Below are 23,010 nucleotides of genomic sequence, written 5' to 3' on the forward strand. Positions count from 1 at the left end.
ATTGGCTAGTCGGAGGCTGTGTATGTATAGCCCTTCCTTTGGGGATTGTCTAGTCCTACAGCTTAATAAAGTATAGAATTGTCATTCAGTGCTGTTGATCAGTAATTAATTTGTTAAAGCTCATAAAAGTGCACACGTTCTTCATATGTTTCGGCTTCCTTTCATGTAATACGGTTTCTAAGTTGATTCTTTAATTAGTCGACGATCCTAAGGAAAGTGTAAAAAACTGTTTTTTATGAGGTGCGGCATCGATATTATGAAATTCAATGACGGCAGTCGTCAAAGGTATTTCTTAGAAATTGAGTTACACAACTAATTTGATAATTATTTGACAATTGATCGTTTCATACAAGCACTCGTTCAGTTCTCTTAAAATGGCCTTGTTATTAACCGTTGGGAGAAAATTATCCACTTATGGTGCATACAGTACAGGCAACGTGTACTTTGACAAACGCCACTCGTTGCAGTGTTCATTTTACGGTGTTCGCTTACCAAACGACCCCCGCGATGGGTGTTCAAATAAAATATTTGCGGGGGCCGTTTTCCATAAGGTGGACACCGCAAATCACCGCGGACCCATAATATCTACCGCAGTGTTCATTGTGTTCGCTAGAAATAAATTATTGAACATTAACATAGGTCGGTACCAATTTGCAGAAAGAATCTACCGTGCGTTTGAATGTTATAGGTGTCGTTTGGTGTCTAAAAAATTAACAACGATTACGAACAATCACAATCGATTACTGCATACATGCAAAAATTCCCGTCTCTGTCCATTACCCGATAATCCCGAGATTTCCGATTTCATGCAAATTCTGGTCAATGTTGACGATAAAAGTGTGATAGAAATGCAAAAATCACAAACGTTCGCCATATCTCTAAACTATCAAATGAATTTCTGCATATGTTTCTATTTAAAGATTTGATGAAATAAGCGCCCAATCAGAACAGGTGTATTTTAACATTCGTAAATCACCTGACGCCAAGTGTGCGCGTTCTGTAGAGTTCATGTTCTGTTACAAATTGTAGCCACAAATAAATACATGTATATATGCCCATGATATTTTCATTTTCTTTGTTCTAAACCATAAAAAGCGCGCGAAAATTGGCGTGGGTGTATTTATTTTTGACACAAAATCTTCGTAGCGCAGACAACATTGGGATCTTTTAATTTCAATTTAAAGTTTTGTAGTGAATTTCTTCTCAAGTACCAGGGTAGCTCCCGAATGATTTGGAATTGACATTTCATCTGAATATAATAAAAATCAAACACGCTGTAACACGCTATATTTAGATTTCATGCAACATGCACAAGTCATTTTCTGGAAATCGGGAAAAATGAAACCCAATTTTGTGAAAACGAAAAGGGCAATTGCATTGATTAATACCATAAAAGTAAATGGTATTGATCATCTCAACACTTAGTTTTAGTTTCCGACTTAATGTACTGCCCGAGTTTAAGTACACATAAAAAATGTGCACATAATATCTACATGTACATGAAGTATATGATTTTGTTTTGTACATGTACATTTAAAACGTGTGAATGACCCTCGCAGAAAGGTGTTTACGGTGGCTGCGCAGCATCGCGGTGATCACGGGTGTTCCCGTTAACGATAGCGTGCAATCGCCGCAATTTCGGGTGTTCGCCGAACACCGCGGTCAGTAGCGTGTCCGCCCCCCGCGAAATGTCACCCATCGGGAAAATTGAACACCGCGAACACGTGTTTTTGTCAAAGTACACATTGCCTGTACTGTATATAGGCAACATTGAACTGTACCAGCATTCAAATTGTGTACAGTTTTGTAAACCTAGTTCAAGCAAAAATGATGATTAAAGCAGATGCCCTATGGAAACTTTCATTAAAAATATAAAAGTGTCAGAAATTAAAAAGAGCTGTATTCATGGAGGGAAGAACTTCAAATCAGAAGGCACAGGCAAGCGAAATCAGAGGTAAATAGGATAATGTTCGCATTCTTGATTTTCCTTTATTCTGTTTACTTAAGCACAATATTTAGTGGCTTTAATTTACATAATTGAAGATATGAGCAACTTTAATTGCCATACATGCGAAAAACAAAGGCACGGATAAGCCTGTCTAATCAGCTTCTTTGTTTCCGCTGCATCATTACTTGAAATTACAAGTTAAAAACCAATCATTGTAGTTCCGAAGATTTATTTGTATGCATAGTCAACATAACAATTGTCATGAAATGGTGCCTCATATTGTGAAAATAGGGTATATAGCTGTATGTCGTATATGCTTTTTGTCAAGTGCTATTAACTCAGCGATTTTCCTCGTCAAATTGGGAAAAGTACCCGTACCGGTCCAATTGGGAAAAATTGAGTCGTGAAAACCTCAAAATTGGGAAAAATCGAGTTGTGAAATCTTTAAATTGGGAAAATCGCGTCGTGAAGTTTGGGTCTTATTATATATTATAAATAACAAAATATTAAAAAGAACACACACAATCATTTACTAGTTGTTTTAATCTCTTATAAAGCAATGTCTCTCTCTTTCATTTTTTTTGAAAATTTCAACAATCTTTGATGTTTGATCATCACTCAGTTGCTGGCATCCCTCTCTGCACAGCATCATTAGTGCTGTCAATGTGTCCTGTGATAGACGGTTCCGATTGGTCGTGCAAAGATTATTTGAAATCTTGAAACCAAACTGCGTCAGTAAACGGGATCCACTTGCCTGATGACTCTTTTTTAGTTTTTTTTCATAATATTTGCTATTATGACTGAGACTCATTTCAAACTACGATAAGGTTATATACAAACCGACCTTAAACAGTACGCTGGCTGCCTGACAAAAGAACGGAAACAGTAACGACTCTATTGATTGAACGCGCTGAATAATAAAACCCGAAATTAATCAAGCGCGTGGTTACACACAACTATAAGATTTTCTTTGTTCGCTCGCCGAAAGTTGTGTTTTGTTACGAAACTTTCGATTGTTTTGAGAAAAAATCCGTACGCCGATTGGGATTTTTTCAGATGCCGATTGGGAATTTGGGAATTTTGGCTCGATTGGGAAAGTACCATTTACCGGTACTTTATAAAGAAGGAGGAAAATGAAAATCGCTGTAACTGAAAGCAATTAAATCATATTCAATTGTTTTCGTTCTATAATACTTCTTTACTTTTTGTCAATTTACATTTCCATCTTTTATTGTTTTATCTTTTTCACAGTAAGTTTTCTTTTATTTGTTTTGTTGAAACTTTTCTCATTATTATGTCGCAATTTTCATTGCCTTAGTTATTATTTACTTTATATTTAATGAATGCATTTGATATTTGTATGTATTTATATACTCCATAAGTGTGATTTATGTTGATTGCTGTAATTGTTGTTTGGTGAAATAAATTAACATTTCATATCTCCCTTTTTTACCCCCATAATGCACGAATCAGATTTCCAACCATGACGAAATATTATCCATGCTTTCATAATGTCTATAAAAAAAGGGACATTACGTTATTTTGAGTCGTCTAAGCTATCTCTATAACAAAAAATAGGATGATAAACAGTACATGTATATACACTCATCGTTATCTTTGCATAAAAAACACACTCTTTCTAAATTTGAGTGTGTTTATTTTTAACTTGTGATTAAAAAAAGCTATAACCTAATTTTGAAAAATGAGTTGCGCCTAAGATTATGCAATGGCGAAAAACTTCATTGCCTTCAACGCATTGATTTAAGCGGGTATATACGATTTTGTCAAATATTTATGAATTTATATAAAATGTGTAAACAATTATTATATATATATTTCAATATAAATTAAAATAAAAGTTAAGAAGAACATGTGTCGAAAAATGCGAAATAAGCCAGATATTTAATTCTGAAATTGAAAACGAATTCGACAGCATGTATACCATACATGTACGATGTGAATCTAAACTTAGTTTAACGGTTTGTTTGAATTTCCCCAACGATATCTTTTCATACGACACACGAACACTAACTGCGATCCTAATACAAAGACGAATGCTTCGGTTATTGTAGGAAAATATGTAGAGTAAGGTAGGGTAATATCGTCCTGTGGTATTTATCGGACACATTTAAATTATTGTTATTTCTATTATGTATTTGCTAAATATAACGTCATTTATGATGACATCATACATATCACATATTTTCTAAGAACGACTTGTACAAGTTCCATTCAGCGCTTTTTGTTTTCAATCGTTGAAAATCATATCGTATTTTAATGTGAGCATCTTATCAACATCTATAAGGTAGGTACCAAATCATTTTAGTCATAAAACATCTGTTTAATGCTATTAGGTGCTGAAATAGTGAGAAATGATAGTTTGTATCCTTAATATAATGACTGTTAATCGTTAATGCAAACAAAATCACCGTTGTCTGGTTACTGGGATGGTCGAAAATTGCCACTTAGAATTGTCAATTGCGGGAAATATCGCCCATACTGAAGTAAGTATTCCCCAAGTATAAATTGATTCTTTTATTTTTCAGAATCATGACAAAGCAACTACAAGTATCAAAAAGCGACAAACATTATTCAGATGCCAATTAAAAACTTGCTATAGCTATGGCAAATAGTGGTGCTGTGTCGAAGCGGAAGGCAGCAGAAATGTTCAGGATTCCTAAATCCACTCTAATGGACAAACTCGCAGGTCGAACTCCAGAGCATAGAGCAAGACTTGACCCTTTCACCGTCCTGACAGTCGCCGAAGAAAATGCATTGGTTGAGTACCGTACTGGGATGGCATCCATCGGTTATCAAGTAACAAGCAATGAACTTTGCCTTGAGGTGAAAACAATCCTTGATTGAAACCCCTTTCCAAACAATACCCCAGGTAGAGATTGAATAAATGCAATTAAAAGTCGGCACACTGAATTACCTGAAAGAACCCCCATGAAGCTTGGACAGCAATGAACCGGGTTGTCGATCTGACGAGGGAGCTGCCAGTGAGTGGATTTGCTGTACTTCCTGTGGATCCGAATGGCATATTAACTGCACAGGGGACGCAATGATCTTAGAGATATCCGCAGAGCAAGTTTGCAACTACCCATTCCACTGCAAAAGATGATTGTAACTCAATCGTACAATGTTTCATTGAATTGCTTTGTGATTTTGTTCAGAACAAATTTTGTGAAAGAAAAGAATAAAAGAAATCTTCAATTTCAGTACAAAAATTAGATTTTTTTTTAACTTGTAGAGTGGACGATAACTACCTGAAGTGTCCGAAAACTGCCACCATACACCTTGTATTTTTGTTAGTGCATTCTTGCATCAAACACATAAAGACTATAGAAAGCATATCAGCATTTTCACGTTCAACTGCAAAATAACCGAAGTGAACAAATTGATTGCGAATAAATCGCAAGTTAGTGACATTAAATGCAAAAACAATGTTAAATGGGCGATAACTACCCACTTTACTCTACGTCACAATCGGCTCGGGGCGCTAATTTGTCTTTGCTGCATTTTATGAAATTGGGCTTTAATGACATCAGTAATGTATAATTTTTCTTTCCCATTTTATATATTGTAATATATTTTATCAATATATTACAATTTAGCACATATAAAAAATCCTATATACCCGCTTTAATGTAAACAAAATCATCGATATTAGGTCCATTTCTACACTAGGTCACCGAACGATACTTGAAGAAAAGGGGAGCAGCTCATTCATCTGTCTTGACAAAATGTATCGTCGAGTATCCCAACATCGTGGGAGTTCTAACATCGTGGTATCCATTATTCTCATGACCTCTCGTCGCGTGCGTTATTTTTCCGCGTGCGACTTATGTCAAAATTGACAGCGGTTTGTTTACACAGCGTCCGATAAGAAATTCAACGAAAATGCGATTCAAACAGGTAAATAAGAATAAATGTATTACCACCTTTCTTAAAAAATGATATTTTACTATTCTATGTTCATAGCACGTGAAAAATGACCGATATAACGCCCCAAAGTGTTTCCCCAATTGTTTTCGTTTACAGAGCAGACGACGTGACCTTTCCAGGGCCGCGTATGCAAATGAGTATTTAAATTTTAGGCCAAGCAATTTTTATTTTTCGGTTAAAGTGACTTGATATTTAAGCTGTTTTCTACATTTTATCAATGGTCTGTAATAAAATAGCACTGATTTAAATGGGTTAAAGAGTCTAATTAAGAGTCTCAAAATCAACGAAAATTTCGTAAAGTATTTCGTCAAATAAAGTTAACACCTAAACAATCAGTGTTCCTTATAGCAAAAGCCACAATTTCAACGCTAGATGTGGTATGATTACTAGATTTTTGTGATACAAAATGCTCGTTTTTATTTATGTGTGACCACAATAAATTCCATGTTAATTTCCTGCGATTATATCTATTGATACGACACATGAACACTAAAATGGTACCATGTTCAAACCATAATTAAAAACGAGCATTTTGTATCCACAAACAACTAGTCTACCAGACCACATATGGCCATACATGCCATAATTTTTTAGGTCCAAAGCGGGACATTACATAAAAAATTGTCGGGACATTTGACTAAAAAGCGGGACACCTAAAACGATCTATCATTTCACCTTTACTGTAGTCAGTATAGTACTAACAAATACTCTTGATACTTTTATTCAAGACATAAAACATCTGATGTGAAGCATGGAATCTAAAACATAACAATAACAGTTTTATAAAATAATACAATAGCAAACAACGAGGATTATATTCATCTTTTTAGAGTACAAAATCTAGAACATTACGAAAACAATACTCATTATATTAATTTCAATGGCAAACATTAACGCAGGGGAGGCTATCCAGTACACTGAAAGTACGGGTTACAGTAAACTATCTACCGAACAGTTACACACGGAATGCGCGGCCGTACACATTTCCGAGGTAGGTTTTTGGTGGAAGCAAACCGTCTTTGTGTTCATTTTAAATCTCAACAACGCCTCAACAGTTTTTACACCAACAAAAACAAAAGGACAAAAGAAGTCTATGGATTTTTTTCTTTTTCATACAAAAAGAAGTCTATGGATGCTTTACTCGAATTATCTTTCTCTAATGTTAATAATCATATTTTGTTTTCTTCTTATATACACAGATTAAACTGAATTGTGAATTGTCAGGCGCTGTATTGAGGTAGTGTCAAACTGTGATGAATACCAAAACGTTGTTTTTATTACAATAACAAAAGACAAGATGGGTACCACTTTTACTGTTTGTTGCGATGTTTTTTTAAGCATGTATCCATGCGCAGTTTGTTACTTGTCAATTGTCGTGGCTTAATTGGAGTAGGGTCAAACTGTCATGCATAGCAGCTCGTTGTTTTTAGCTTAATTGGAGTAGGGTCAAGCTGTCATGCATAGCACCTCGTTGTTTTATAACAATTACACCCAATTACACTAGACAGGATGGGTATCACTTATTGGACTGTTTGTTGCGATTTTGGTATATTGCACATTCGGATTATCCCGCTATTTATGAACTAAACATTGAATGTAAAAGACTCATTAATGACGTAGAGTTAATTTTACAAAAAAATTGTTTTGTAAACCGTTTCAAACAAATACAAAAATAAACACATTTTCAACATTTATTTCATAATAATACAACTATCGATAGCAATAAGCGACCACTATCTTGAAGACCACCATGGTGTGAATGCCTGATGAAATCAATAATTAGCCGATAAATCGCTGATAAGGTGTCATAAACAACACTGGTACACACGATAAGTAGAAGCGGATTGTTATTTGGGGGCAATAAAGGGATTAGCGGGGGTAAGTGTTAGCGAAACAGAGCTTGAATAGCGAATTTTATTGGGAACCTATAGACCTTACATCGTTTTTTACGAATGTCGGGACAAATCGTCTTATATCGGGACGGCGGGACAAAGGGCCCAAAAGCGGGACTGTCCCGCCGAGATCGGGACGTATGGCATGTATGCATATGGCGTTGAAATTTCGACAATGACCACAAGGAACAATGATTTTTTATTGTTCAGCTTTATTTTACGAAATATTGTACGTAATTTTCGTTGATTTTGAGTAGTAATGTTACTTTTTGTAAACGCAGCTAATTATATTATGTAAAGATTGGGGATCCCTTTTACTGCATCCGGCCATTGCTGGTTCCGAGGAATAAGTTCTGTTTTAATGAGACATACGTAGATAGTGTTTTTGTTATTTTCAGTGTTCAAAAGTTAGAACTTGTTAATCCCACATAAAAAATTCTCAGGTAAATGAAAGTTAATTAGTTACAGTAAACAATTGTTTTGATTGGCCTAATGCAAAAAAATAACATTTTGAAACCGGAAGTTGATCAATTTTAACCTGGAAGGTTTACCACGAACTTAGGATACACAGGGACCGAGAAGCTGAGCAATGGGTATGCAATGAAAAGGTAGATTGTGTAATATTTAGCTGCATGTTTTTTGTTTTATCTACCGTAGTAACATTAACCGATAACCGATGTAAAATGTAAGTGTTGAACCGCCAAGATCTCTTGACAGTTTACGTCGCGCGAGACCGACTTTCGTTATTACCACGATGTAAGGATACTCGAGGATACAGTTTACGATTCATTTGTTTGAAAAATAGAAATTGTATGAATCAGACCATCGTTAATATATAGCTATTTCATATAAATAGATGTAATAAACACATATTCACCTTTGTCATTACATTATGAGTTTTATATTCCTTACTAAAATGTATTTGTCAAGTTCGTTCACTAAATGATTTGTCAAACGCCGCCATCTTAGGTTACATTCAACTAAAACATCGAGTATCTCTCCGTAGTGCGTAATTTCTAAAGAGTTCTTCTTCTCTTCTTGAATAAAAGCTATTTAAAAATCTAAGGCTTGTATTATGTGCCTTTTTCTAATAACCACGTGTTTCTGCAGTATGTTTATCACGTCAATTGCATTTTAAGTTAAAAAAATGAACTTTTAATTTGCGTTTTCTGTTATATGGGGCTTTTGTCGAAAAATTCTTTGTCGAAATATGGCTGCCAAAACGATGTTTTGTACTGGTGCCTGCATTCGTATGACATGCCCTTTTATTGAAATTAATAAAAAAACATATCGATCGTTAAAAGTATTACAAAAGTTTGCAATAGGAGAAAGAAAGGCTTGAAAATTGCTTTAAAAGGTTGCAGTATTAGGCTAGATTGAACTTTACCGGTACGCAGTTGTTTACCACTATCGACAAAGCGGGGGTTTGGGGACTGTAGCCCCCGATACTACGGACATATATAGGATAAAATGGATTATAAGATGTTGCGTTAGTTGTTATGTGTTAGGTGTTAAGGGTTAGGGTTAGGGTAAGCTGTTTGATGTTAAGTGTTGCGTACCGGTAAAGTTCAATCGTCCCCAATATTATAATGCGATCATTTCGGCATTTAAATTAGTGTAATTTAAATGGTAAAACCACAGATACTGGAATGTTAATCTTGCAGAAATTCATCTACAAGCATGATTATAAAACGATTTTAATGATTATTCGACCAATGTCCAGTGTGACCATTGGAGTGCTAGACAAGATGAGTGATGTGAATATTATGGACAAAATGAATGGGCATGTAAGGGATGGGATGCGGATCCGATTGGGAAGAATAAGTGTTCAATTTTCGAATTACCTTACTAGCAAATACGATGATCTCCATATATTTAAATTTCAGATTGGAGAACAAGATTACAAAAATACACAACGATACGCATGCATTCCATTCACGCCATTCTCTCTTGTTTCGTATGCTTGATCTTTTATCCCTTAAGCCACATATTGCGACAAAATCAGTGGCAGTCTTGCTCTAGGCTTGAAGAATGTTAACACACTGTTAAAAGCTTTATTTGTTCAAATATCTCAGTTATTGAAAAATAGTTGAAAAACATCTTAAGTGCATAAAAGACAAGTGTTCTTGCAGTTTGTGCCGATATCTTAATTAAGGTATGTGAATACATCCTTGAATACGTCTGAAATCGGTGACAAAATTTCACTTTGCGTGAAGTATAACCGTGCATAACCGTGCAGTACACAATGAACTTTTAAACAAGAACACAGGCTAATAAAAAAAGTAATTCTGATGTATTTTACACTGCCATATGCAGCATAAAATCTGTATTTTATGTACTCGTTGAAATTCTTGTTTTAAAAAGTGCTTGTTCCAGTCAAATCTCTGTGTATGTTTGGTATTGAAAGTGTCGTTAAATGGTTTTACCAAAACATACTGTTATGTGTGGCGTATTCTGCAATAACTATAATGTCAAGTAAAATAGTTGAATGAAATCCACAGGATTCAAATCCGGGACCTCTGCGAGTCAGATATAACGCGCTTCCTCTGTGTCTGTCAGGCTTAAATACTGTTCAGCCTATTGAAAGTGATATTATGGGCATCTAACAATTTATAGGTGTATATCGCAGCCGTTTTTTTATTTTTGGTGTTTTCACTTCATATACACTTATATTTGTTAATGCAGCATCAACATCCTATAATGCTAAAACAAGATCCCGGAAAGAGAAAAATAATGCATTTGAATATGAAAATGATTCGATTTCAATGTGAATCAAAATTGAGTGTTAGTGCAGATTCGTTCATACGACACAAGAGCACTATTTTGTTGAACGTATCATTTCGGCTTAGAGGACTGGGTGAGTTATGTAAAATATCGAATATAATATATATTTTTATAAACAATTAGAAGAAAGATGAGTTGCAGATAATTGGACAGTTACCACATTTTAACTAATCTTTTGGCCTGTTTATTCTTTTCAGCTCAAATCAACAGTGAACAAGGGACAAAATTGTCACAAAACCAGGTTTTCATTGTGAAAAAAAGCTGATAAAGGGAGAAAACTCAAACTGAACTTTTGAAATGAACAAACAAAATTAACCCCCTTTGTAAGTTTTTTTTTTTTTAAATCTATTTTTAGTCGTGGCGACCTTGACATTGGAGATATTGACGTGATTTTCGTGCGACACACCGTCCCATGATGGTGAACAAATGTGCCAAATGATTTTAAAATCTCACAATGAATGACATAGTTATGGCCAGGACAAGCTCATTTATGGCCCTTTTTGACCTTTGAACTCAAAGTGTGACCTTGACCTTGGAGATATCGACGTAATTATTTCGCGCGACACACCGTCCAATGATGGTGAACAAATGTGCCAAATGATTTTAAAATCTGACAATGAACGACATAGTTATGGCCCGGACAAGCTTGTTCCGCCCGCCCGCCAGCCCGCCAGCCCGCAAGCTAGCCCGCCCGCATTCGCCAATCTAATAACCAGTTTTTTCCTTCGGAAAACCTGGTTAAAAATGCCCATAATATCACTTTTAAACGCCTTGTAAGAAAATACACGCACTTTAAAAATTATCATTGCAATGCATTTCAGACGCTTTACTCTATTAATAAATGTATTTCCTTTACAGCTCAACCGATTTTTACAACTATGCCCCAGATCTGAAAGGTTACTGCAATACATGATTGAATTAATACCTTAATGATCTTGGGAGTAAATATTTCAGTTTTTTGTTTTCAGTTATTCATTTAACATCTCCAGACTTATCAAAAAGTTACAGTCAGGTCCAGCTGTTAAATCTTCATACTAGTATTCAACAACTGACCTGTAAGTGTGATTATGATTCTTTATTTATGCATACATGCATTGCACTCGACAACACCGTCTTCAAATAGTGATGCTTTTTCGGCGTGCTGTATTAAGCCAGCTTTTCACCTTAGCCTGACCTTTGTTAGCGTCCAATAGAATTCAAATAAAACTTCCCGCCGCCAAGTACAGATGAATACACTTCATTGACTGCATTGGCTGATTTGAGAATAAGACCAGAACATTGGAAACATGTCCGCGTCTTTGTAACACTGTTTTACTGCGTGTTCAGCATGAAACAATTTTATATCTAATGAAAAGGCTAAATAGATAGAACAGTTTTACACTCAATCTCGAAATCAATACAGTTTGTGCGTCCACCTTTTATTTTCAGAAGATTTTCAGCGCGAGAACGTTTGCTCTTAAAGGCTATGTTTTCATATTTAGTACTAACTTCCATATTCCTGGCAACATGTTAACATGTTAAAGTATAGAGAGCAGTGGAAGCGAAGACTCACTTTGATGCATTGCATTTCAACTCGCGAGGTATATCGGGTCAATTTGCGGCCACTGTGAGTGAATGTCAGAGTTTACGTACAGGTCATCGCTGCCTCTCTACCCTATGTGCTGATCGGAGTTCGCGGCCAGGAAAATAATCGTTACATAATAAAGACGCTATAGCGTGAACTAGGTGAACTGGAATTTTCTTTAGACCAGACAGATGTTAAATGAAGATATCCAGCGATATCATATGGTATGTCAATAATAGATTCTTAATGTGTTTTACAACAATACCATGATAAATATTATTTTTAATTAATTTAACAAGAACTATGCCATCATATTGACTAATGAATTAAGCATGAGCGCAATGATTCTCGATACTGTTAATAATCGAATCAAATAGCAACGCCAGACAAACCACTAAAACAGGTTTGTTCGAAGAACGCGCGTATAAATATTTAACATATGTACGGATACGTCGCGTGTGGCCGGTTGACTCATATGTTTTAATTTCACTTCCATTCTTCTTTTGGTTTTCTGTTTTGTATCTATGCGTTTATGACCAGCAATATGTAATGTAAAATAAGCCGCGAAAACTCCCGCGTATCATCCCGTACTGCGTTTGCTGCAGCTAAGAACTGCACAGAAAAAGACATTCGCTATCTTTGATCTCATTCATTGAAGTCTTTACCTTTCATCAACTGCAACCACAATCAACGCCGTATATCGTTTTTAAAGATATTTCTTGTTGGTAGTTTATTTCAGATGTACATCGATGATGAAGTTACGATCTGGACAAGATCTGACAGACGCAATTAAGTGAATCGACATTGTGACGGTTGTTTTATCGAAATTATGTTATTAACGGTATATGGTGATTAAAATGTATTTAACAAATTACAACATGCTTGCTCTGTGTAATTATAACGAAATCAAAAGCCATTGCTTCGGTTATCATCGGTTGACTTCAGTTATCCTCAGTTATCATTGGTTGACGTCAGTTATCCTCGGTTATCATCGGTTAACTTCAGTTATCGTCGGTTATCATCATTTATCATCAGTTATAATCACTCTCATCGCATCATCATTGAATATACCACTTGACATAATTCGATAGTAATATAATAATGATTCTTTAATAAAATATGTATCGGTAATTCACATTTATATTCAACAAACAATGTTTAATAAATACAAACATTCAAATATCAGGCATTAAGCAAACACAAAACGCACTGAATGTTTCTACATGACACTTGATGAATCTTTGGGTAAATATGAGCCTCGTTCTGGGAAAACGTGGCTTAATGCACGTGCGTAAAGTGTCGTCCCAGATAAGCCTGTGCCGGATAAGCGTACATACGCCGTATGCTGCTATATGGTGTTGTACAACGCAGACGGACAAGCGTACATACGCCGTATGCTGCTATATGTTGTTGTACGACGCAGACGGACAAGCGTACATACACCGTATGCTGCTATATGGTGTTGTACGACGCAGACGGACAAGCGTACATACGCCGTATGCTGTTATATGGATTTGTTCGACGCAGACGGGCAAGCGTACATACGCCGTATGCTGTTATATGGAGTTTTACGACGCAGATTTCTTCTTACACGGACTAATGACGAATAGCGTTCCACTCTGCAACATAGACACTCAAAATGTTAATTTAGCAACACTTGCAAAATTTTGTTTGGTTTTTATTTGTGAGTGTTAGCTCACAAATAATGTAGAGACAATTTTGCAAATCAGTATGGGCTTTACTACGTTAGGAACTGTAACCCGTGACTGCCTGTGTGTATAACTGCAGTAAAATTAAGCAGACGACAAATGCTAGGCTAGGAGTGTCTGCTCTAACCACCGCATCTGCCTGTTTATAGTTCCCACTGGTACACTAAATTTTGTGTATGTATTTAAAAGTATTTAACAGCTTGTAAGACAACGTTGGCCAGTCTAGTGTTGATCATTGAAATCTGTACATATTGGCTGCTTTCAGGAAAAAGGGGCTTAATGCATGTCAAATAAGACTAGCCTGTGCACACTGATTAACAACACGTCTCGATATGTGCTTTAAGACACACTCTTTATAAATTTGAATTGGTTGTGGTCACTTCAAACTTGAGATATAAAAAGCTATCACATACTTTTGAAAACTGAGTTGCGTCTAAGATTAAAAAACAGCAAACAACGTCAGTGCCTTCGGCGCCTTGACTGAAAGTTAATTTTGTGCTGTTGTTTTTGTAAGCAAACAAATAATAATATTATGAATCTTTCGGCTCGAAGGTCGTATCCATCAAAGTTTTCTTGTCGGTCCCGCGACTTCGAGCCATAAGGAGTCGACTAATAAATGCAAGGGGAATGGGTGGAGCAGAGCGCCGTTGATATTTCTATTAAAGGCATGGACGATAAAATACATATTGGGTGTATAACTTTTTTACTAATTCGCCAGGAAGCTCTATACGGCCACCGCTCCTTTAAAGGACGTGGCATCTGCATCATGATGTATAATGATAGATACATGCGACCTCAGGTCATATCATCTCCGGTTCCAGCGACGAACCTTTTTAGTTAGTGCTCACAGTGAAGACCTTTTAGTTGGTCGAACGTCTAATGAAAACGAAAAATACTAGAAGGTCATGCTTGAGAGCGGTCTCAAATCATTCGACCCCCTGGTGCCAGTGTGTAACCGCGAGGCAACAAATCGGCTCAAATAATTTAGCCTATGAAAACGGGGCTTACGTATTAGGTACGACACTTAATGCTTTTATGATATTTTTCGTTCAAATTTAGTCTCTTCTTAACGAAAATTTTAGCAAAAGGCTAAGCCCCCCGTGCGCATTACACCATGCCTCGCTCGTTGTCGTTGTCCGCTTCCCTGAGCAATAGGCAAACAAATCTGTGGACGGTAATCACACAAATAATGAAAATGAACAGGTCGCTTTATTATTTGAATAACCGACGAGTTTCATTCAGATGTTATCAAATTATGAAACTCAATAAATATAATAATATAATCAGGATATTTTTTAAACTGATGATCAGACCTCACACTTGGGCAAGTTGGTCCAAAAAAATTTGTTAAACATTAAAAGCTAAATAACAGTTAACTTCATAGCGACACGATTCAGATGCATGTGCAATACAAAGACAAGACACTTCAATTTAATGACCATTTAATTACTAAATAATTAAACACATACCAGAAAACTAGAACTATGACTGTATGAGCAACGATTACATAAAAACAAAACGATAATCAATAGGACAACAACATCTCGAATTTATTAAATTGATGTTGAAACAAAGCATCATATAGCTAACACTCAATTCATTAAGAAGTCGAAATAAAGCGTTAAAAGGATAAACAAACATACAGTAGCCGTGGCGTAGTAGATATGGTGTCTGCCTCGAGATCGGGAGGTCACGTGTTCGATCCCCGCTGTCGAATCGTTCTTTAAATCTCCCTATAGACACCAAGTACTAGTTCTAGACCGAGGAAATGGACTCAGAAGCGTTTCAAATAAGTTTAAGGCTTTCCATGCAATCAAGCTAAAATAAATAGGTTAGACTAAACTAAACTAAGGCGAATCTACAAAGCGGCTGTGTGTGTTCATCTTTGTTCATCTTTAGCAACATAAAATAGTTCAGTTGTTTGAAATTAATAATATTCTTATAGCTAGTTACTATTCAAAGGTTATGATGTACCAAAACACCGATACTCACAAGTATTTCAGATAGAAATATCGTCACAAGATGACCTACGTGCGCCAGTAACCGTAAAATCTATTCCGTAGTGAAGTTATACGACCCCTTGCTTGTCAACTTTTTTTTTCTTGGTATATCATATTACGTACTTGATGGATCATTATATTAAATACCTTTTATTTGATAGTTTCAATGCGTATGTTATTAGCAAATCATATAATGTTGGTCATTAAAACTTAAACAGTCGAACATCTGGATTAAAAAATATGTGCCGCACCTCGGGAAAACCGGGTTTAATGCATGTGCGTTGTTGTCCAAGATTGGCCTGTTCAATTCGAAACTATCCGCTTGTATGGAATTTTTCAAGGGAATTCTCGTTTAAATTATCAGCCAGTCTATGTGGAAAATGTCGTTTCAGATTAGCCTTTGCTGTTCGACACTTTCCACTTGTATGGTACTTTTGTTTTAAGGAATTATCCTTAAAAAGAAGCCACCCGTTTATGTGGAAAGTGCCGTTCCTGATTAGCCTTTGTGGATTGGGCAGGTTAATCTGGGATGACATTTTATGAACATGCATTAATGCTAATCTGGGACGACATTTTACAAACATGCATTAAGCCCAGATTTCATATTTTATCTTTATATAGGATTATATTCCATGAACTTTTCTTATTAGCACAGTATTTAGTTTTGGCCTATTTTTTACCATTTTCTGTTCAGAAGCAAAGTGAAAATGACTACATGCGAACAGCATAAAACCAGAACAGCATGCACTTAAAGGGATCTTTTTAAGTTTTGGTAAATTGACAAAATTGAAAAAAGTTGTTTCAGATTCGCAAATTTTCGTTTTAGTTATGATATTTGTGAGGAAACAGTAATACTGAACATTTACCATGGTCTAATATAGCCATTATATGCATCTTTTGACGATTTAAAAACCTGAAATTATTAAGCGTTGCAACGCGAACCGATTTAATAATTTGGAGAGTTCTGTTATTGTCGTGTAATTTTGTGAAACTACTAAGATTGCTTATATAAAGTACAAAATACATCTCTCATACATACTTGGCAGGATGGCCGAGCGGTCTAATTGGTTTTTACTCCAGGACTCCGGGGGTCACTGGTTCGAGCCATGCTGAAGGCTTCTTTTTGCATGTTTTTATTTTATTCTTGTTTTTTTTTACTGGAGCTTTTTAGATCCAATGTTTACATTTATCAATATAAAGCATTTAATGAAAAACTTCAAAACATGCCAAAATCTGTGAAAAGACCCCTTTAAATCGTCTCGTTCGTTTGATTAATAACTGAACTTCTTGAACGAGCTTACAATTTTCTTCCTAGGTCAATGTTTGTATGCCAAACATGAGTTTTTATGCACTAATTGGATGAAATATACTCGTGTTTATAAACATTTGCACACGAACGTCCTGATAACGCAAACATTTAAAGAAACAATGGTCCACATCTTCGGTGTGGTATCATCAATATTGATTCCTTAATGAGATAATAATCGTATTAGATATGATCTGGTGACCTAGTTTTTGGATGCACGTGACCCAGATTCGCACTCATTCTACATATCGTCAATATAAGTATTCGGAGAACGTTGACTGCAGATCGATTAATAACAGAAGCCTCTGCAGTGAAAACAAGTTTTTTTTCTAAGATTTGACCTTTAGTTCTAGTTTTTTGACACATGCGACACAGATTCTAACCGTCGTCAAGATATTTTCAACATACTCATTCTGAGAAAGCTTAAATTTTACAGTATTCACTACGGATGCTAGTTGAGCTCAACGCTGATAAAATGTAACAATAACTTTTCAGCTTTAAGCCGAAACTTATCAAGTGTAATCTAGTTGGAAAGAATTTAATAATGATAAACATATACACATTTGTTTAAGTGACATTTTTTGCAGATCATGTACTTTTAATAGTCACAATTACAAAACTTGTAGCACAGTATGGTCATACCTGATGAATTTAATAACGCACATACACTATTCACCTTATCTTGTAATCGATTATTATCCCCACACTTTTTGAAAAAAAGGTGGGGATATTGTGGTTATCTCCGCCGTCCGTCCGTCCGTCTGTCCGTCCGTCCGTCCTGGCCACTATCTCCTCCTACACTAAAAGCACTAGAACCTTGAAACTTACACACATGGTAGCTATGAGCATATGTGCGACCCTGCACTATTTGGAATTTTGATCTGACCCCTGGGTCAAAAGTTATAGCGGTTGGGGTGGGGCCGCGTCAGAAATTATCACTCATTTTTTTAGGTTATTTTACATTTACTTCTTTATTTCTACACCGATTCACTTCAAATTGATACTGGACCTCTCTTATGACAATACGGTCAATCTCAACCATGCATGGCCCCATTCCCAACCCTGGGGCGCCCCGCCCACATAGGCCACACCCACCAAAAATTTCCATTTACTATAATTTTTTCATTTCTACACGGATTCACTTCAAATTGATACTGAACTTTTGTTATGACATTAGGGTCAATCTCAACTATGCATGGCCCCAATCCCAACCCTGGGGCGCCCGCCCACATAGGCCACACCCACCAAAAAATTCCATTTACTTTAACTTTTTTATTTCTACAACGGATTCACTTCAAATTGATACTGAACTTCCCTTATGACATTAGGGTCAATCTCAACTATGCATGGCCCCATAACCAACCCTGGGGCCCCGCCCACATAGACCACACCCACCCAAAATTGCCTTTACTATAATTTCTTCATTTCTACACCGATTCACTTCAAATTGATATTGAACTTCTCTTATGACAATACAGTCAATCTCAACTATGCATGGCCCCATTACCAACCCTGGGGCGCCCCGCCCACATAGACCACACCCACCCAAAATTGCCTTTTACTATAATTTCTTCATTTCTACACCGATTCACTTCAAATTGATACTGAACCTCTCTTATGACAATACGGTCAATCTCAACTATGCATGGCCCCATTACCAACCCTGGGGCCCCGCCCACATAGACCACACCCGCCCAAAATTGCCTTTTACTATAATTTCTTCATTTCTACACCGATTCACTTCAAATTGATACTGAACTTCTCTTATGACAATACGGTCAATCTCAACTATGCATGGCACAATTACCAACCCTGGGGCGCCCTGCCCACATATGTCACACCCACCCAAAATTGCCTTTTACTATAACTTCTTCATTTCTACACCAATTCACTTCTAATTGATGATGAACTTCTCTTATGACAATACGGTCAATCTCAGCTATGCATGGCCCCATTACCAACCCTGGGGCACACCTAGGTCAAACATTCGGCGTGGGGATACGCGTCGGCCTCTGCCGCGCCCTTTCTAGTATAAAAATATATTTATCCAATGTTTATTACTAATAACGCTCATACACTTTTCACCTTATCTTATAATTGATTATATAAAAATATATTTATCCAATGTTTATTTCTTATAACGCACATACACTTTTTACCTTATCTTATAATCGATTATATAAAAATATATTTATCCAATGTTTATAACTAATAACGCACATACACTTTTCACCTTATCTTATAACTGATTATATAAAAATATATTTATCCAATGTTTATTACACAAAATTCATGAGTGACTTACGGGTGCAGATAGTGAGAACTAATTTAAAATACTTAAAGTAAATGACATGTTCAGAGGTACACAACACCTATTCAACAAGGAGACAACATTGTATTTGTTTATTTAAGGATATAACATATCTAGAATACAAATAGAGACAATAGCAGTTTTGACATTTTTATGTACATTACATCATTATCCCTTGACTTTTAATTGACTTATTTCCAATAACCAATTTTAATTTGTATTTCTTATATAAGGATAGATAATTTAGAATAGATAACTTAAGATATTTTTACAAAACAATGAAACATATTTTCAAGAAGTTCAATTTCAAGAGTGCTTTTAATATTATTAAATGAAAAACATGGCATATAACAAGGTTTTTCAATTTAAAGCATGGTTTTCTGTTTACCACAAGCCCACAGCAGTCATTTGATATACATCTGTACTACATTTTTGTGTATATATAAGTTTCATAAAGTAAATTACACAAGCGTTGCATCTTAAAGATTGAACAAAAATGAAAATGATTTGAACATATGCATGAAAACAGTGAAATAGTTTAACTGATTGAACAACAATACAGTATTTATTTACACTGACAATTCATTTGTTTTTCATTTTTTAAATAACAATGGCAAAATGTAAAACGCATAGTCAACACGAATTTCATCAGGCTATTAGCACATTTAAGCACATCAAAATATGTTCTAGTAAATGGGGATCTACATTATATACATATAAAGCACAGACATATTATGTCCGTATGCAAACACCTACACTTGATGAGCAATTGATCACCTTTGTAATAACTTTGTAATCAAACGACTGAACTATATTTTCATAGTATTTTTATTTGAAATCAAAACACACTTTCAATGCACAACAATATTCTTTTTCCACTTGAATATTCTTTAATCAGAATGCAAGAAATCAGCACAAACACATCAATAACATAAACATGTAAGTCTCTTCAAGTCACATAAACTTAAATATTTGATAACAAATTAAGAGTACAAGGCATAACACAATCAATAAATAAATCAAAACTAAGGTGAACAACCAAACTATCTGATCTTAAGATATTTTCTGGTGTTTTTTAATTGGGAGATTTCTGGAAACTGGCCGCAGTGAATGCACTCCATTAACAGCTTATGTGGCCATGTCAACGTGTAACAAATTGTAACATAACTCGTAAATTGTCACATTCACTTATCAGCTGCACGTTCATAAAATATACTATAAAAAGTACAGCAAGTACAATGTATAGATTTATCATTAAAATATGCACATTTCTGAACAGACATTTTGTGTCAAACATTCACTTATAATCGTCATAATTACATGTTATTTTTTATTCTACAAATTCCATTAGACTAATTGTCGAGTATATCATGTAAATAATTTGATTTTCCCTATGAATTTACTTGTTATGTTGAGATGTGAACACATTAATTTTCTTACAAGGGAGACTGTGCTTTTATTTTTGAAGCAAACAACATTGCTCTAACCTGAGAACAAAAAGAGACAACTGCACTACTTAACAATTGCCAGCATATTACATCACTCTGCCTTGATTTGTAACTGACTGATTTGTTGCAGTTGCTCTATATATCAATTGCACAATTTACCTATATACAGAGATCCAACATTTATTGTTGGTAAAGTTACTGAGTGATTGAGAGGATGAACATTTGGACTTGTAAATGTGTATATACACGATATAAAACATAAAAAACTATTATGTTCAAAAACAAATGTCAACACTTATGAGCATGTAAGTACATGTATATTAAATATCAACACAAAATTGGCAAAATCAAACATAACTTTGACATCAGTCATGATTTTTCATAATTCTTTTAATAATTCATTTTTAAATACTCAGTTTCAAAACATTGAAAGCTTTCCAAATAAAGAGGCATTATCTTATAATTTAACAAACCATATCAAGTCAAATAAATAAGGTAGTAGTAGTACATACAGAATTGACAATTGAAAGAAGATTAAATGATTTTGTCTTTATTTAATGAATATTCATTTCGAATAGTGCCATACTTAACACGATTCTTGATAATACTTCTATATTGCATGTAACAACAGAAAACTGAAACTTGTTTTTTACATGAATATAATCCAATACATATTTTGTATATAATGTTACCAGCACAATTTAAACAGCTTTCAATTTTCTTAAGCTCAACGTATGAAATAATGTCTTAAGTACAATTTAATTTTCATGCATTTATCATTATCAGGTGCAAGTTTCATAAGTAATTGATAGACGTGCTATATTTGTGCTTAAAGTAATAATTAACATACACGCCTTAATCAAATATCCTTTATATCATTATATTTAACTATATTTAACAAAAATATTCAATGTTTAATGAATGACACCATCAAAATTCAAAGTCCCCAAAGACATGACATATTGTTTTGCTTTGAACACATCTTTGCTGGTCACATTAATTTATGGTTTCCCCTTAAATTGTTGTGCTTTGTCATTCTGCCATTTCATTCTGAACAAGGTCATTTATTTTTCGCCCGTTACAAAGTTCAAAGATGAGATCTGTCAGAGTTTGTGCTTAACATACCATGAGGAATGTAGAGAATATCTATCTTTAACAGTATATATCTCTGAGCTCCTAGTTTTGACTGGGGTCATACGGTAACAACTGCTGCAACTGGCTGTGTTATCTCTGAGCTCCTAGTTTTGACTGGGGTCACTATGGTAACAACTGCTGCAACTGGCTGTGTTGCTGATTGTCTCTGAGCTCCTAGTTGTAACTGGGGTCAATTTGGTAACAACTGCTGCAACTGGCTGTGTTGCTGATTGTCTCTGAGCTCCTAGTTTTGACTGGGGTCAATATGGTAACAACTGCTGCAACTGGCTGTGTTGCTGATTGTCTCTGAGCTCTTAGTTTTGACTGGGGTCAATTTGGTAACAACTGCTGCAACTGGCTGTGTTGCTGATTGTCTCTGTGCTCCTAGTTTTGACTGGGGTCAATACGGTAACAACTGCTGCAACTGGCTGTGTTGCCTGACCATGAGGAATGTAGAGAATATCTATCTTAAACAGTTTTTATCTCTGAGCTCCTAGTTTTGACTGGAGTCACTATGGTAACAACTGCTGCAAATGGCTGTGTTGCTGATTGTCTCTGAGCTCCTAGTTTTGACTGGGGTCAATTTGTTAACAACTGCTGCAACTGGCTGTGTTGCTGATTGTCTCTGAGCTCCTAGTTTTGACTGGGGTCAATATGGTAACAACTGCTGCAACTGGCTGTGTTGCTGAATGACAAGTTTTATTTCGTCAATTGGCGTCTGCAAAAAAAGAACGTGATACTGTAAATGTGTTTCCGTCTATTTTTGATACCAAACGAAAAACAAAACTTGCATAGGGTGTTACGACTTATATGACTTGAATCCATAGATGAAACGATGGCTCGATTGGTCAATGTGGATTTGAGTGCTACTTAAAAGTACCCCGGGTAATCTTTAAGTATACTACAATATACCCCGGGTACAGAAAATACGCTTAAATGCACCCAGCCAATATTTCACTGTACTCG

General features: G+C 35.5%; 1 protein-coding gene and 1 long non-coding RNA gene across 19 annotated transcripts in view; both read right to left on the reverse strand.

Annotated features, from left to right (window-relative positions):
- Nucleotides 1-23,010, reverse strand: part of LOC127864180 (uncharacterized) — a 327,718-nt gene that overhangs the window by 228,994 nt on the left and 75,714 nt on the right. For 7 of the 18 annotated variants that reach the window (XM_052403875.1, XM_052403872.1, XM_052403874.1 and 4 more), the window contains exon 15: nucleotides 19,541-22,762. The exons of the other annotated variants lie outside the window; for them this stretch is intronic. The gene's annotated coding sequence lies outside the window, so the exon portion shown is untranslated. Of the gene's footprint in view, nucleotides 1-19,540; nucleotides 22,763-23,010 lie in introns of those variants that run through there. 18 annotated transcript variants of the gene reach the window in all.
- The window catches only part of LOC127864211 (uncharacterized), a 194,644-nt gene that overhangs the window by 46,969 nt on the left and 124,665 nt on the right, over nucleotides 1-23,010 (reverse strand). The window lies entirely within an intron of this gene.

The sequence above is a fragment of the Dreissena polymorpha genome, chromosome 1 (assembly GCF_020536995.1).
Source record: "Dreissena polymorpha isolate Duluth1 chromosome 1, UMN_Dpol_1.0, whole genome shotgun sequence".
Taxonomy (NCBI): Eukaryota; Metazoa; Mollusca; class Bivalvia; order Myida; family Dreissenidae; genus Dreissena; species Dreissena polymorpha.